The sequence below is a fragment of the Eucyclogobius newberryi genome, unplaced genomic scaffold (assembly GCF_026437365.1).
Source record: "Eucyclogobius newberryi isolate DKJ021-1_F unplaced genomic scaffold, fEucNew1.0.hap1 SCAF_55, whole genome shotgun sequence".
Classification (NCBI taxonomy): domain Eukaryota; kingdom Metazoa; phylum Chordata; class Actinopteri; order Gobiiformes; family Gobiidae; genus Eucyclogobius; species Eucyclogobius newberryi.
This window is the reverse complement of record NW_027316223.1, coordinates 380,942-394,591: the sequence shown is the minus strand read 5'-3', so window position 1 is coordinate 394,591 and position 13,650 is coordinate 380,942. Positions and strand designations below refer to the sequence as shown.

The 13,650-nt window shown below is 42.1% G+C and overlaps 7 non-coding genes across 7 annotated transcripts; all 7 read left to right on the top strand.

The window, feature by feature from the left end:
* Positions 1-1,152: 1,152 nt before the first annotated feature.
* On the top strand, positions 1,153-1,226 carry trnan-guu (transfer RNA asparagine (anticodon GUU)). The gene has a single exon. It is a non-coding gene; the product is annotated as a tRNA-Asn (tRNA).
* Positions 1,227-1,610: 384 nt separating this feature from the next.
* trnaq-cug (transfer RNA glutamine (anticodon CUG)) lies at positions 1,611-1,682 on the top strand. The gene has a single exon. It is a non-coding gene; the product is annotated as a tRNA-Gln (tRNA).
* A 1,621-nt stretch (positions 1,683-3,303) lies between these two features.
* On the top strand, positions 3,304-3,377 carry trnay-gua (transfer RNA tyrosine (anticodon GUA)). Its single transcript has one exon. It is a non-coding gene; the product is annotated as a tRNA-Tyr (tRNA).
* A 384-nt stretch (positions 3,378-3,761) lies between these two features.
* On the top strand, positions 3,762-3,833 carry trnaq-uug (transfer RNA glutamine (anticodon UUG)). The gene has a single exon. It is a non-coding gene; the product is annotated as a tRNA-Gln (tRNA).
* Positions 3,834-5,447: 1,614 nt separating this feature from the next.
* Positions 5,448-5,521, top strand: trnay-gua (transfer RNA tyrosine (anticodon GUA)). The gene has a single exon. It is a non-coding gene; the product is annotated as a tRNA-Tyr (tRNA).
* Positions 5,522-5,906: 385 nt separating this feature from the next.
* On the top strand, positions 5,907-5,978 carry trnaq-cug (transfer RNA glutamine (anticodon CUG)). The gene has a single exon. It is a non-coding gene; the product is annotated as a tRNA-Gln (tRNA).
* A 2,080-nt stretch (positions 5,979-8,058) lies between these two features.
* Positions 8,059-8,130, top strand: trnaq-cug (transfer RNA glutamine (anticodon CUG)). The gene has a single exon. It is a non-coding gene; the product is annotated as a tRNA-Gln (tRNA).
* Positions 8,131-13,650: the final 5,520 nt, after the last annotated feature.

Genomic DNA, 13,650 nt, shown 5'->3' with positions numbered 1-13,650 from the left:
TGTCTGACCAAGAGTGTGGAAATGTAGGAACAGCCCTGAGGAAGACCACAAAATCACATGCCTGAAGGGGAAAAATATGTTTTTTTCACCACACCATGTCAAAGTGCCCATTATTCACAAGGAAATGCTAACTGCTGGAGAACCCAGCAGGCAAACCACTATCAGGTGTTTTGGGGCTGTGCTGTTGCTCAAAAATAATGGACTGAAATTCACAGGGCACTGCAGACTGTTTTTGACTTTTCCATCCCACTCAAATTTAAAACTATGTACTTGGGCCTCAACACTCCTGCCATGGACACAATAAATGGATACCCTTGGAACATACTTTTGGCTGTAGAGAAAAAGGCCATCACAAAGAAATGCTCGACACCAACCACGCCAAAGATCAAAGACTTGACTGACATAGTAACAGACATTAGACATTGGATGAATGGAAAACAGTGACATTCAGGCTTAATTTGGATAAGCACTAATTTGATTGACTTGGACCAAGTAGGACCCTTATTTTCATTTAAATGTGATTTTGTTTTTATTTTATTTTATGTTATGTTATGTTTTATGTAACTATTAAGTTATTTTAATTACGATTTTTGCTCCCTGGTCGTGTCCTGTATTGTTTTATGTTTAATCAAAAGAAAAGAAAAAAGGAAACACAGAACTAGTTCATTTTCTCGCTACGTTATTCCTGGTTCAATCCTGGGTTTCGGCAGGTGTACATGAATGTTAGTCTTTGCTCAAAAATACAATGAATAGGAATGCTGGGTCTATTGGATATTTTGCGAGATCAGGACATAAATGGCCTGGAAAGGATCTATAAAACATAAACAGCAAGCTTTCGTTGGAACATTGTTAGCATGAACATGTTTGGTAACATGTTTGGTTTCGCTGAATGTTGTACCCAAGACCTTCTGCGTGTAGGGCAGATGTGATGACCACCACACAATGAAACCATGAAGCAGAAGTTTGCCTACTTCAATGCTGCTCTCTTTGATATAGCCCAATGATCAAATGTCATACTTATTTTCAAAACAGGACATCCTGTAGAAAGGTGTGGTTCAACGGTATAGCCGTTAGCGCTCTGAATCCAGAGTTTTTCTTCATTTCTTATTTCAATTAGATGCACAAGTCTTTTATGGATATGCCTAGATTCTCGTCTCTGTGGCGCAATCGGCTAGCGCGTTCGGCTGTTAACCGAAAGGTTGGTGGTTCAAGCCCACCCAGGGACGACTGCTCACCTTGCCAGAGCAAGCAAGAAATACAATCCCAGAAGTAACCACTGTATGTAATTATGTAAGGAAACCAGGAAATCGTTATGGCGCTGCGGCTTCCTTGGTCAAAGGGCCTGTTTATTAAACAGGAAATGCCTACTCTTTTGTCTATGAAAAATATTTACAAGGACAGAAAAGCCCACAAGAAGAGCCCTCAAACCCATACCTTTCTCCCTCAAGTTTACTGCTGCTACACTTTGCATCAAGAGAGGGAAAAGTATTGCTGCACATCAAGATTATTTGCACTGTTTTCACTCCTTGTTTCTCATTTTTTTGGCAAGGGATGATTGATGTAAGACTTGTAGCTTTGGATGACCGTTATCCTTCCAAGGAGGAGTCTGCGGTTCCATGGTGTAATGGTTAGCACTCTGGACTCTGAATCCAGCGATCTGAGTTCAAATCTCGGTGGAACCTTGAGTACCCCGAGAGCAGCGCTACTCTTTTGAAAAAGTGCAGAAACAAGAAGAATCTTTGGGTAAAATCTGTGCTTACCCCCTGAAAGGAGCCAACCAAAGCATACAAACTAAACAAAGCTGTTAAAATCTGGAGCTGGTTTTCTTATGACCAAACTTATGATTCAACGCCTGGATTACAAAAGGCGTAAACGTTTCACCGCATTGCAAAAGAAAATCAAATGAAAAGCATTGATGTGTTGAAGGAATCCTTTGACTTGGAGAGACAGGACTTTTATAGGACTTATTATAAGCAAGAAATGAAACAAAGAAACGACCACTATAATCCTCTGACAGTAATCTTTGTTGAAACCAATCAATCAGAACTTGCAAGGGGAATCATTTCTAAATGATCTCAATGCATTGGTAATCTGGACAACGTTCTGCTAAGTATATTCTAAACCAATGGGAACGAGAAGTTAACCTGGTTTTGTCTGACCAAGAGTGTGGAAATGTAGGAACAGCCCTGAGGAAGACCACAAAATCACATGCCTGAAGGGGAAAAATATGTTTTTTTCACCACACCATGTCAAAGTGCCCATTATTCACAAGGAAATGCTAACTGCTGGAGAACCCAGCAGGCAAACCACTATCAGGTGTGTTGGGGCTGTGCTGTTGCTAAAAACTAATGGACTGAAATTCACAGGGCACTGCAGACTGTTTTTGACTTTTCCATCCCACTCAAATTTAAAACTATGTACTTGGGCCTCAACACTCCTGCCATGGACACAATAAATGGATACCCTTGGAACATACTTTTGGCTGTAGAGAAAAAGGCCATCACAAAGAAATGCTCGACACCAACCACGCCAACGATCAAAGACTTGACTGACATAGTAACAGACATTAGACATTGGATGAATGGAAAACAGTGACATTCAGGCTTAACTTGGATAAGCACTAATTTGATTGACTTGGACCAAGTAGGACCCTTATTTTCATTTAAATGTGATTTTGTTTTTATTTTATTTTATGTTATGTTATGTTTTATGTAACTATTAAGTTCTTTTAATTACGATTTTTGCTTCCTGGTCGTGTCCTGTATTGTTTTATGTTTAATCAAAAGAAAAGAAAGAAGGACACACAGAACTAGTTCATTTTCTCGCTACGTTATTCCTGGTTCAATCCCGGGTTTCGGCATGTGTACCTGAATGTTAGTCTTTGCTCAAAAATACAATGAATAGGAATGCTGGGTCTATTGGATATTTTGCGAGATCAGGACATAAATGGCCTGGAAAGGATCTATAAAACATAAACAGCAAGCTTTCGTTGGAACATTGTTAGCATGAACATGTTTGGTAACATGTTTGGTTTCGCTGAATGTTGTACCCAAGACCTTCTGCGTGTAGGGCAGATGTGATGACCACCACACAATGAAACCATGAAGCAGAAGTTTGCCTACTTCAATGCTGCTCTCTTTGATATAGCCCAATGATCAAATGTCATACTTATTTTCAAAACAGGACATCCGGTAGAAAGGTGTGGTTCAACGGTATAGCCGTTAGCGCTCTGAATCCAGAGTTTTTCTTCATTTCTTATTGCAATTAGAGCCACAAGTCTTTTATGGATAAACCTGGATTCTCGTCTCTGTGGCGCAATCGGCTAGCGCGTTCGGCTGTAAACCGAAAGGTTGGTGGTTGGAGCCCACCCAGGGACGACTGCTCACCTTGCCGGAGCAAGCAAGAAATACAATCCCAGAAGTAACCACTGTATGTAATTATGTAAGGACACCAGGAAAGCGTTATGGCGCTGCGGCTTTCTTGGTCAAAGGGCCTTTTTAGTAAACAGGAAATGCCTACTCTTTTGTCTATGAAAAATATTTACAAGGACAGAAAAGCCCACAAGAAGAGCCCTCAAACCCATACCTTTCTCCCTCAAGTTTACTGCTGCTACACTTTGCATCAAGAGAGGGAAAAGTATTGCTGCACATCAAGATTATTTGCACTGTTTTCACTCCTTGTTTCTCATTTTTTTGGCAAGGGATGATTGATGTAAGACTTGTAGCTTTGGATGACCGTTATCCTTCCAAGGAGGAGTCTGCGGTTCCATGGTGTAATGGTTAGCACTCTGGACTTTGAATCCAGCGATCCGAGTTCAAATCTCAGTGGAACCTTGAGTGCCCAGAGAGCAGCGCTACTCTTTTGAAAAAGTGCAGAAACAAGAAGAATCTTTGGGTAAAATCTGTGATTACCCCCTGAAAGGAGCCAACCAAAGCATACAAACTAAACAAAGCTGTTAAAATCTGGAGCTGGTTTTCTTATGACCAAGCTTATGATTCAACGCCTGGATTACAAAAGGCGTAAACGTTTCACCGCATTGCAAAAGAAAATCAAATGAAAAGCATTGATGTGTTGAAGGAATCCTTTGACTTGGAGAGACAGGACTTTTATAGGACTTATTATAAGCAAGAAATGAAACAAAGAAACGACCACTATAATCCTCTGACAGTAATCTTTGTTGAAAGCAATCAATCAGAACTTGCGAGGGGAATCATTTCTAAATGATCTCAATGCATTGGTAATCTGGACAACGTTCTGCTAAGTATATTCTAAACCAATGGGAACGAGAAGTTAACCTGGTTTTGTCTGACCAAGAGTGTGGAAATGTAGGAACAGCCCTGAGGAAGACCACAAAATCACATGCCTGAAGGGGAAAAATATGTTTTTTTCACCACACCATGTCAAAGTGCCCATTATTCACAAGGAAATGCTAACTGCTGGAGAACCCAGCAGGCAAACCACTATCAGGTGTGTTGGGGCTGTGCTGTTGCTAAAAACTAATGGACTGAAATTCACAGGGCACTGCAGACTGTTTTTGACTTTTCCATCCCACTCAAATTTAAAACTATGTACTTGGGCCTCAACACTCCTGCCATGGACACAATAAATGGATACCCTTGGAACATACTTTTGGCTGTAGAGAAAAAGGCCATCACAAAGAAATGCTCGACACCAACCACGCCAACGATCAAAGACTTGACTGACATAGTAACAGACATTAGACATTGGATGAATGGAAAACAGTGACATTCAGGCTTAACTTGGATAAGCACTAATTTGATTGACTTGGACCAAGTAGGACCCTTATTTTCATTTAAATGTGATTTTGTTTTTATTTTATGTTATGTTATGTTTTATGTAACTATTAAGTTCTTTAATTACGATTTTTGCTCCCTGGTCGTGTCCTGTATTGTTTTATGTTTAATCAAAAGAAAAGAAAAAAGGACACACAGAACTAGTTCATTTTCTCGCTACGTTATTCCTGGTTCAATCCTGGGTTCGGCATGTGTACCTGAATGTTAGTCTTTGCTCAAAAATACAATGAATAGGAATGCTGGGTCTATTGGATATTTTGCGAGATCAGGACATAAATGGCCTGGAAAGGATCTATAAAACATAAACAGCAAGCTTTCGTTGGAACATTGTTAGCATGAACATGTTTGGTAACATGTTTGGTTTTGCTGAATGTTGTACCCAAGACCTTCTGCGTGTAGGGCAGATGTGATGACCACCACACAATGAAACCATGAAGCAGAAGTTTGCCTACTTCAATGCTGCTCTCTTTGATATAGCCCAATGATCAAATGTCATACTTATTTTCAAAACAGGACATCCGGTAGAAAGGTGTGGTTCAACGGTATAGCCGTTAGCGCTCTGAATCCAGAGTTTTTCTTCATTTCTTATTGCAATTAGAGCCACAAGTCTTTTATGGATAAACCTGGATTCTCGTCTCTGTGGCGCAATCGGCTAGCGCGTTCGGCTGTAAACCGAAAGGTTGGTGGTTCGAGCCCACCCAGGGACGATTGCTCACCTTGCCAGAGCAAGCAAGAAATACAATCCCAGAAGTAACCACTGTATGTAATTATGTAAGGAAACCAGGAAATCGTTATGGCGCTGCGGCTTCCTTGGTCAAAGGGCCTTTTTAGTAAACAGGAAATGCCTACTCTTTTGTCTATGAAAAATATTTACAAGGACAGAAAAGCCCACAAGAAGAGCCCTCAAACCCATACCTTTCTCCCTCAAGTTTACTGCTGCTACACTTTGCATTAAGAGAGGGAAAAGTATTGCTGCACATCAAGATTAATTGCACTGTTTTCACTCCTTGTTTCTCATTTTTTTGGCAAGGGATGATTAACGTAAAGACTTGTCGCTTTGGATGACCGTTATCCTTCCAAGGAGGAGTCTGCGGTTCCATGGTGTAATGGTTAGCACTCTGGACTCTGAATCCAGCGATCCGAGTTTAAATCTCGGTGGAACCTTGAGTTCCCCGAGAGCAGCGCTACTCTTTTGAAAAAGTGCAGAAACAAGAAGAATCTTTGGGTAAAATCTGTGCTTACCCCCTGAAAGGAGCCAACCAAAGCATACAAACTAAACAAAGCTGTTAAAATCTGGAGCTGGTTTTCTTATGACCAAGCTTATGATTCAACGCCTGGATTACAAAAGGCGTAAACGTTTCACCGCATTGCAAAAGGAAATCAAATGAAAAGCATTGATGTGTTGAAGGAATCCTTTGACTTGGAGAGACAGGACTTTTATAGGACTTATTATAAGCAAGAAATGAAACAAAGAAATGACCACTATAATCCTCTGACAGTAATCTTTGTTGAAACCAATCAATCAGAACTTGCGAGGGGAATCATTTCTAAATGATCTCAATGCATTGGTAATCTGGACAACGTTCTGCTAAGTATATTCTAAACCAATGGGAACGAGAAGTTAACCTGGTTTTGTCTGACCAAGAGTGTGGAAATGTAGGAACAGCCCTGAGGAAGACCACAAAATCACATGCCTGAAGGGGAAAAATATGTTTTTTTCACCACACCATGTCAAAGTGCCCATTATTCACAAGGAAATGCTAACTGCTGGAGAACCCAGCAGGCAAACCACTATCAGGTGTTTTGGGGCTGTGCTGTTGCTCAAAAATAATGGACTGAAATTTACAGGGCACTGCAGACTGTTTTTGACTTTTCCATCCCACTCAAATTTAAAACTATGTACTTGGGCCTCAACACTCCTGCCATGGACACAATAAATGGATACCCTTGGAACATACTTTTGGCTGTAGAGAAAAAGGCCATCACAAAGAAATGCTCGACACCAACCACGCCAACGATCAAAGACTTGACTGACATAGTAACAGACATTAGACATTGGATGAATGGAAAACAGTGACATTCAGGCTTAACTTCGATAAGCACTAATTTGATTGACTTGGACCAAGTAGGACCCTTATTTTCATTTAAATGTGATTTTGTTTTTATTTTATTTTATGTTATGTTATGTTTTATGTAACTATTAAGTTCTTTTAATTACGATTTTTGCTCCCTGGTCGTGTCCTGTATTGTTTTATGTTTAATCAAAAGAAAAGAAAAAAGGACACACAGAACTAGTTCATTTTCTCGCTACGTTATTCCTGGTTCAATCCCGGGTTTCGGCATGTGTACCTGAATGTTAGTCTTTGCTCAAAAATACAATGAATAGGAATGCTGGGTCTATTGGATATTTTGCGAGATCAGGACATAAATGGCCTGGAAAGGATCTATAAAACATAAACAGCAAGCTTTCGTTGGAACATTGTTAGCATGAACATGTTTGGGAACATGTTTGGTTTCGCTGAATGTTGTACCCAAGACCTTCTGCGTGTAGGGCAGATGTGATGACCACCACACAATGAAACCATGAAGCAGAAGTTTGCCTACTTCAATGCTGCTCTCTTTGATATAGCCCAATGATCAAATGTCATACTTATTTTCAAAACAGGACATCCTGTAGAAAGGTGTGGTTCAACGGTATAGCCGTTAGCGCTCTGAATCCAGAGTTTTTCTTCATTTCTAATTGCAATTAGAGGCACAAGTCTTTTATGGATATGCCTAGATTCTAGTCTCTGTGGCGCAATCGGCTAGCTCGTTCGGCTGTTAACCGAAAGGATGGTGGTTCGAGCCCACCCAGGGACGACTGCGCACCTTGCCAGAGCAAGCAAGAAATACAATCCCAGAAGTAACCACTGTATGTAGTTATGTAAGGAAACCAGGAAATCGTTATGGCGCTGCGGCTTCCTTGGTGAAAGGGCCTGTTTAGTAAACAGGAAATGCCTACTCTTTTGTCTATGAAAAATATTTACAAGGACAGAAAAGCCCACAAGAAGAGCCCTCAAACCCATACCTTTCTCCCTCAAGTTTACTGCTGCTACACTTTGCATTAAGAGAGGGAAAAGTATTGCTGCACATCAAGATTATTTGCACTGTTTTCACTCCTTGTTTCTCATTTTTTTGGCAAGGGATGATTGACGTAAAGACTTGTAGATTTGGATGACCGTTATCATTCCAAGGAGGAGTCTGCGGTTCCATGGTGTAATGGTTAGCACTCTGGACTCTGAATCCAGCGATCCGAGTTCAAATCTCGGTGGAACCTTGAGTGCCCCGAGAGCAGCGCTACTCTTTTGAAAAAGTGCAGAAACAAGAAGAATCTTTGGGTAAAATCTGTGCTTACCCCCTGAAAGGAGCCAACCAAAGCATACAAACTAAACAAAGCTGTTAAAATCTGGAGCTGGTTTTCTTATGACCAAGCTTATGATTCAACGCCTGGATTACAAAAGGCTTAAACGTTTCACTGCATTGCAAAAGAAAATCAAATGAAAAGCATTGATGTGTTGAAGGAATCCTTTGACTTGGAGAGACAGGACTTTTATAGGACTTATTATAAGCAAGAAATGAAACAAAGAAATGACCACTATAATCCTCTGACAGTAATCTTTGTTGAAACCAATCAATCAGAACTTGCGAGGGGAATCATTTCTAAATGATCTCAATGCATTGGTAATCTGGACAACGTTCTGCTAAGTATATTCTAAACCAATGGGAACGAGAAGTTAACCTGGTTTTGTCTGACCAAGAGTGTGGAAATGTAGGAACAGCCCTGAGGAAGACCACAAAATCACATGCCTGAAGGGGAAAAATATGTTTTTTTCACCACACCATGTCAAAGTGCCCATTATTCACAAGGAAATGCTAACTGCTGGAGAACCCAGCAGGCAAACCACTATCAGGTGTGTTGGGGCTGTGCTGTTGCTCAAAAATAATGGACTGAAATTCACAGGGCACTGCAGACTGTTTTTGACTTTGCCATCCCACTCAAATTTAAAACTATGTACTTGGGCCTCAACACTCCTGCCATGGACACAATAAATGGATACCCTTGGAACATACTTTTGGCTGTAGAGAAAAAGGCCATCACAAAGAAATGCTCGACACCAACCACGCCAACGATCAAAGACTTGACTGACATAGTAACAGACATTAGACATTGGATGAATGGAAAACAGTGACATCCAGGCTTAATTTGGATAAGCACTAATTTGATTGACTTGGACCAAGTAGGACCCTTATTTTCATTTAAATGTGATTTTGTTTTTATTTTATTTTATGTTATGTTATGTTTTATGTAACTATTAAGTTCTTTTAATTACGATTTTTGCTCCCTGGTCGTGTCCTGTATTGTTTTATGTTTAATCAAAAGAAAAGAAAAAAGGACACACAGAACTAGTTCATTTTCTCGCTACGTTATTCCTGGTTCAATCCCGGGTTTCGGCATGTGTACCTGAATGTTAGTCTTTGCTCAAAAATACAATGAATAGGAATGCTGGGTGTATTGGATATTTTGCGAGATCAGGACATAAATGGCCTGGAAAGGATCTATAAAACATAAACAGCATGCTTTCGTTGGAACATTGTTAGCATGAACATGTTTGGTAACATGTTTGGTTTTGCTGAATGTTGTACCCAAGACCTTCTGCGTGTAGGGCAGATGTGATGACCACCACACAATGAAACCATGAAGCAGAAGTTTGCCTACTTCAATGCTGCTCTCTTTGATATAGCCCAATGATCAAATGTCATACTTATTTTCAAAACAGGACATCCTGTAGAAAGGTGTGGTTCAACGGTATAGCGGTTAGCGCTCTGAATCCAGAGTTTTTCTTCATTTCTAATTGCAATTAGAGGGGTAACCCTTTCATGGGTATGTTAAGATTCTCGCCTCTGTGGCGCAATCGGCTAGCGCGTTCTGCTGATAGGCGAAAGGTTGGTGGTTTGAGCCCACCCAGGGACGACTGCTCACCTTGCCAGAGCAAGCAAGAGATACAATCCCAGAAGTAACCACTGTATGTAATTATGTATGGAAACCAGGAAATCATTACGGCGCTGGGGCTTCCTTGGTCAAAGGGCCTGTTTAGTTAACCCTTTAAGCGCCAAAGTCGCAGAAATGCAACTTTACCGTACAAGGAAATTAATGAAATAATAGTAGAAAATGAATCACTTCAGTCATTGGTCGGTTCGGTGCAACTTCCCTTTATTAGCCAGGTATGATCCAGGGCAGATCCGGTAAGGAAAAAAATGGCTGGAGGAAGTTCACGTGGCATGCAATTTACAGCAGATTCTGACTCTGAAGGGTATTATCTCCCCGAGAGTGACGATGGATTTCCAAGTGGAGATGAAGGGACTTCGAAACAACGGACAGGTGCAAAGGACAGACGGAGGTGAGGAACCAGTGGAACCAGTGGCTGCAGTAAAACTTGCCCGGTGGATGAGAGCTGGGACATGCTGAGAGAGGTCGAGGTATTTGAGGCATGGATCAAACCTTTTGAAGACCCAGTTGGCTACACAGGAGAGATGGATCTGACGGATGCTAATCCATTTGATATTCTGTCACTCTTTCTGACCGATCAGTTTTGGACTTTCATTACTGATGAGACAAATAGATATGCACATCAGTGTATGGCACCTATGATTCTGAAGCCACATTCAAGATTTCTTGAGTGGTATGATGTATCAGTCACCGAAATGAAAGCTTTCTTCGCTTTGCATCTCTCCATGGGCCTTGTTGAGAAACCTGAAATCGAGGATTACTGGGGAACATTTTGGCTTACACAAACGCCTGGATTTGGAAATGTAATGTCAAGAAACAGATTTGAAATCATTCTTTCGTTCTTTCATTTTGTCAACAATAATGATTATGTGAGAACAGGCGAGCCCGGGCACGATAAACTGTTCAAAGTCCGCCCAATAATAGATTTGATTATTCCCAAATTTGCAGCAGTTTACAGTCCAATCAAGGAGCTTTCTTTAGATGAAATGACAATAGCTTTCAAGGGGAGATCTTCACTAAAATGTTACTCTCCGAATAAACCTGACAAATATGGCTATAGAGTGTATGCCCTGAGTGAAAGCTGTTCAGGGTATGTTTTGCGCTGGTCAATGCACACTGGACAGTACAAAAATAATGCAAGCAACATCAGTGCAACACACGCAGTTGTCCGTGAGTTGGTTTCTCCCTTTACGGGCAAAGGACACGAGATTTACATGGACAGTTACTATACCTCGCCTGTAATTGCAAATGAATTAGCAGATTTGGAAACTGGACTGTGTGGGACGGTAAGGATTACCAGGTTGGGGATGCCAAAATGCCTTGGTAAAAGTGTCTTACAGCTGAAAAAAGGAGATGACCCAGTTTTTTGCAGAAAGGGAAAACTCCTGGCTTGTGCTTGGCACGATACTAAACGTCTCACCATGTTGTCCACAGTCCATGGAAATGATTGTGTTCAGAGGAGGATCCGATCCAAGACAGATGACACTGGCTTCCGTGACATCAAAAGACCTGTATGTGTCGACCAGTACAACGCCTACATGGGTGGAGTGGACACTGCTGACCAGAGGATGAAGACATACCTCTTTCCACACAGGTCCCGGAAATGGTATCATCGCATATTCAATGCCATTATAAGCATAAGTATTGTCAACTCACACATCATATACACCAAATCCACTCCAGGCCCACACAAACCTTTAAAGGTTTACATTCAGAACATTATTGATGCATTACTGGCTGATCACTCCAAAAAACAAGAAAGGCGCTCAAGACCGGAGGGTGAAATGCCACAGAGACTCACAGAGCGTCATTGGCTTTGTCAAGCAGAGGGACGTCCAGACTGCGCCGTGTGCTCTGACCGCTCTCGTACCAAAGGCAGGCGGCAAACAAAGTACAGGTGCCGTCTGTGTGGCGTTGGCCTCTGTGCGGTTCCATGCAACGAGAGATACCATACGCTAAAAAACTTTAAATGCTGTCATTTGGATATGTAAAAGTGCAGGGTACCTTGACCCTGGATGGACATCTTTTCTGTGATGGCTCTCTCCTTTCTTCACTGCTTTCTCCACAACCTGCCTGGCACCAATGATGGATGTATAAGTTGGAAAAATGAAAAAAATGAAAAAAATACATAATAAATACCGTGTTTGTCATCATTTGGTCAGAACTTGTAATCAGGGCCCGAGTTTGAAGATGTGAGCAAAAGGGGTGAAAATGGGTTAAAATGTGAAAAAACACCAAAATGAGCAAAATGAAATAATCCCCCATCATCAGTGCACAGTTTGCCCCCAGAAAAGCACTCCCCTGGTGCCTGGAGGTGATCTGACCACCAGAATATAGTACCATATACCCCTGCTGGACTTAGAAAAAAAAACGAGCTTCCAGCCAATAGTACACTATACCCGAGGGACTCTGTCGTTTTTCGGCAATAGTACACTATACCCGAGGGACTCTGTCGTTTTTCGGCAATAGTACACTATACCCGAGGGACTCTGTCGTTTTTCGGCAATAGTACACTATACCCGAGGGACTCTGTCGTTTTTCGGCAATAGTACACTATACCCGAGGGACTCTGTCGTTTTTCGGCAATAGTACACTATACCCGAGGGACTCTGTCGTTTTTCGGCAATAGTACACTATACCCGAGGGACTCTGTCGTTTTTCCGGGCCGTAGTATGAAGTTGTGAGCAAAAGGGGTGAAAATGGGTTAAAATGTGAAAAAACACCAAAATGAGCAAAATGAAATAATCCCCCATCATCAGTGCACTGTTTGCCCCCAGAAAAGCACTCCCCTGGGGCCTGGAGGTGATCTGACCATCAGAGTATAGCACCATATGCCCCTGAGGGACTTAGAGTAAAAACCGAAATAGTACACTATGCCTGAAAAGACTCTGTCGTTTTTCGGCAATAGTACACTATACCCGAGGGACTCTGTCGTTTTTCCGGGCCGTAGTATGAAGTTGTGAGCAAAAGGGGTGAAAATGGGTTAAAATGTGAAAAAACACCAAAATGAGCAAAATGAAATAATCCCCCATCATCAGTGCACTGTTTGCCCCCAGAAAAGCACTCCCCTGGGGCCTGGAGGTGATCTGACCATCATAGTATAGCACCATATGCCCCTGAGGGACTTAGAGTAAAAACCGAAATAGTACACTATACCTGAAAAGACTCTGTCATTTTTCGGCAATAGTACACTATACCCGAGCGACTCTGTCGTTTTTCGGCAATAGTACACTATATACCGTTGGACTTAGTCATTTTTTGGGCTCGTGGAAATAAGCGTTCAGCTCAAGAGTCCCGGGCTAAATCACGCTGCTCCCGAGAAATTCCTACGCTGCTCTCACGCGGGATGTGCAAAATGGTAATGCTGGGAGGGACGGGCGGGCGGTTTTTGAGAATGACGTTTTTCGCAATCGAAACAGGTACATTTCCTGGTTGTGCGGCTACCGGGGGAGGAGCTCGTTTGACGGACACACGAGAACCGCGATCGATGGGCCCCGTTCTGGTTTTATCCAGCTTCCAAGGCTCCTTCACAGCCGTAATCTCAAGTCATGGTTCGGAGGTGCGGAGGTGAGCGTCGGATCACGGAGCCTCTGAATGGAGCCCCGCGCTCCGCGCTCCTCCGCGCTCTAAGCGCCGCTCAGACCGGGCATGAGAGGGTCTATTTTCGGCTTGATTTTACCAGACTCGCGGGCACTTCCAGAAGCTTGCTGTTTGCTCTGATTGCTCGGGGCAGAGCACAGTGTCACGCTGACCACGGGCTGTACGTGGAGGTGAGAGCTGGTTGTAAGG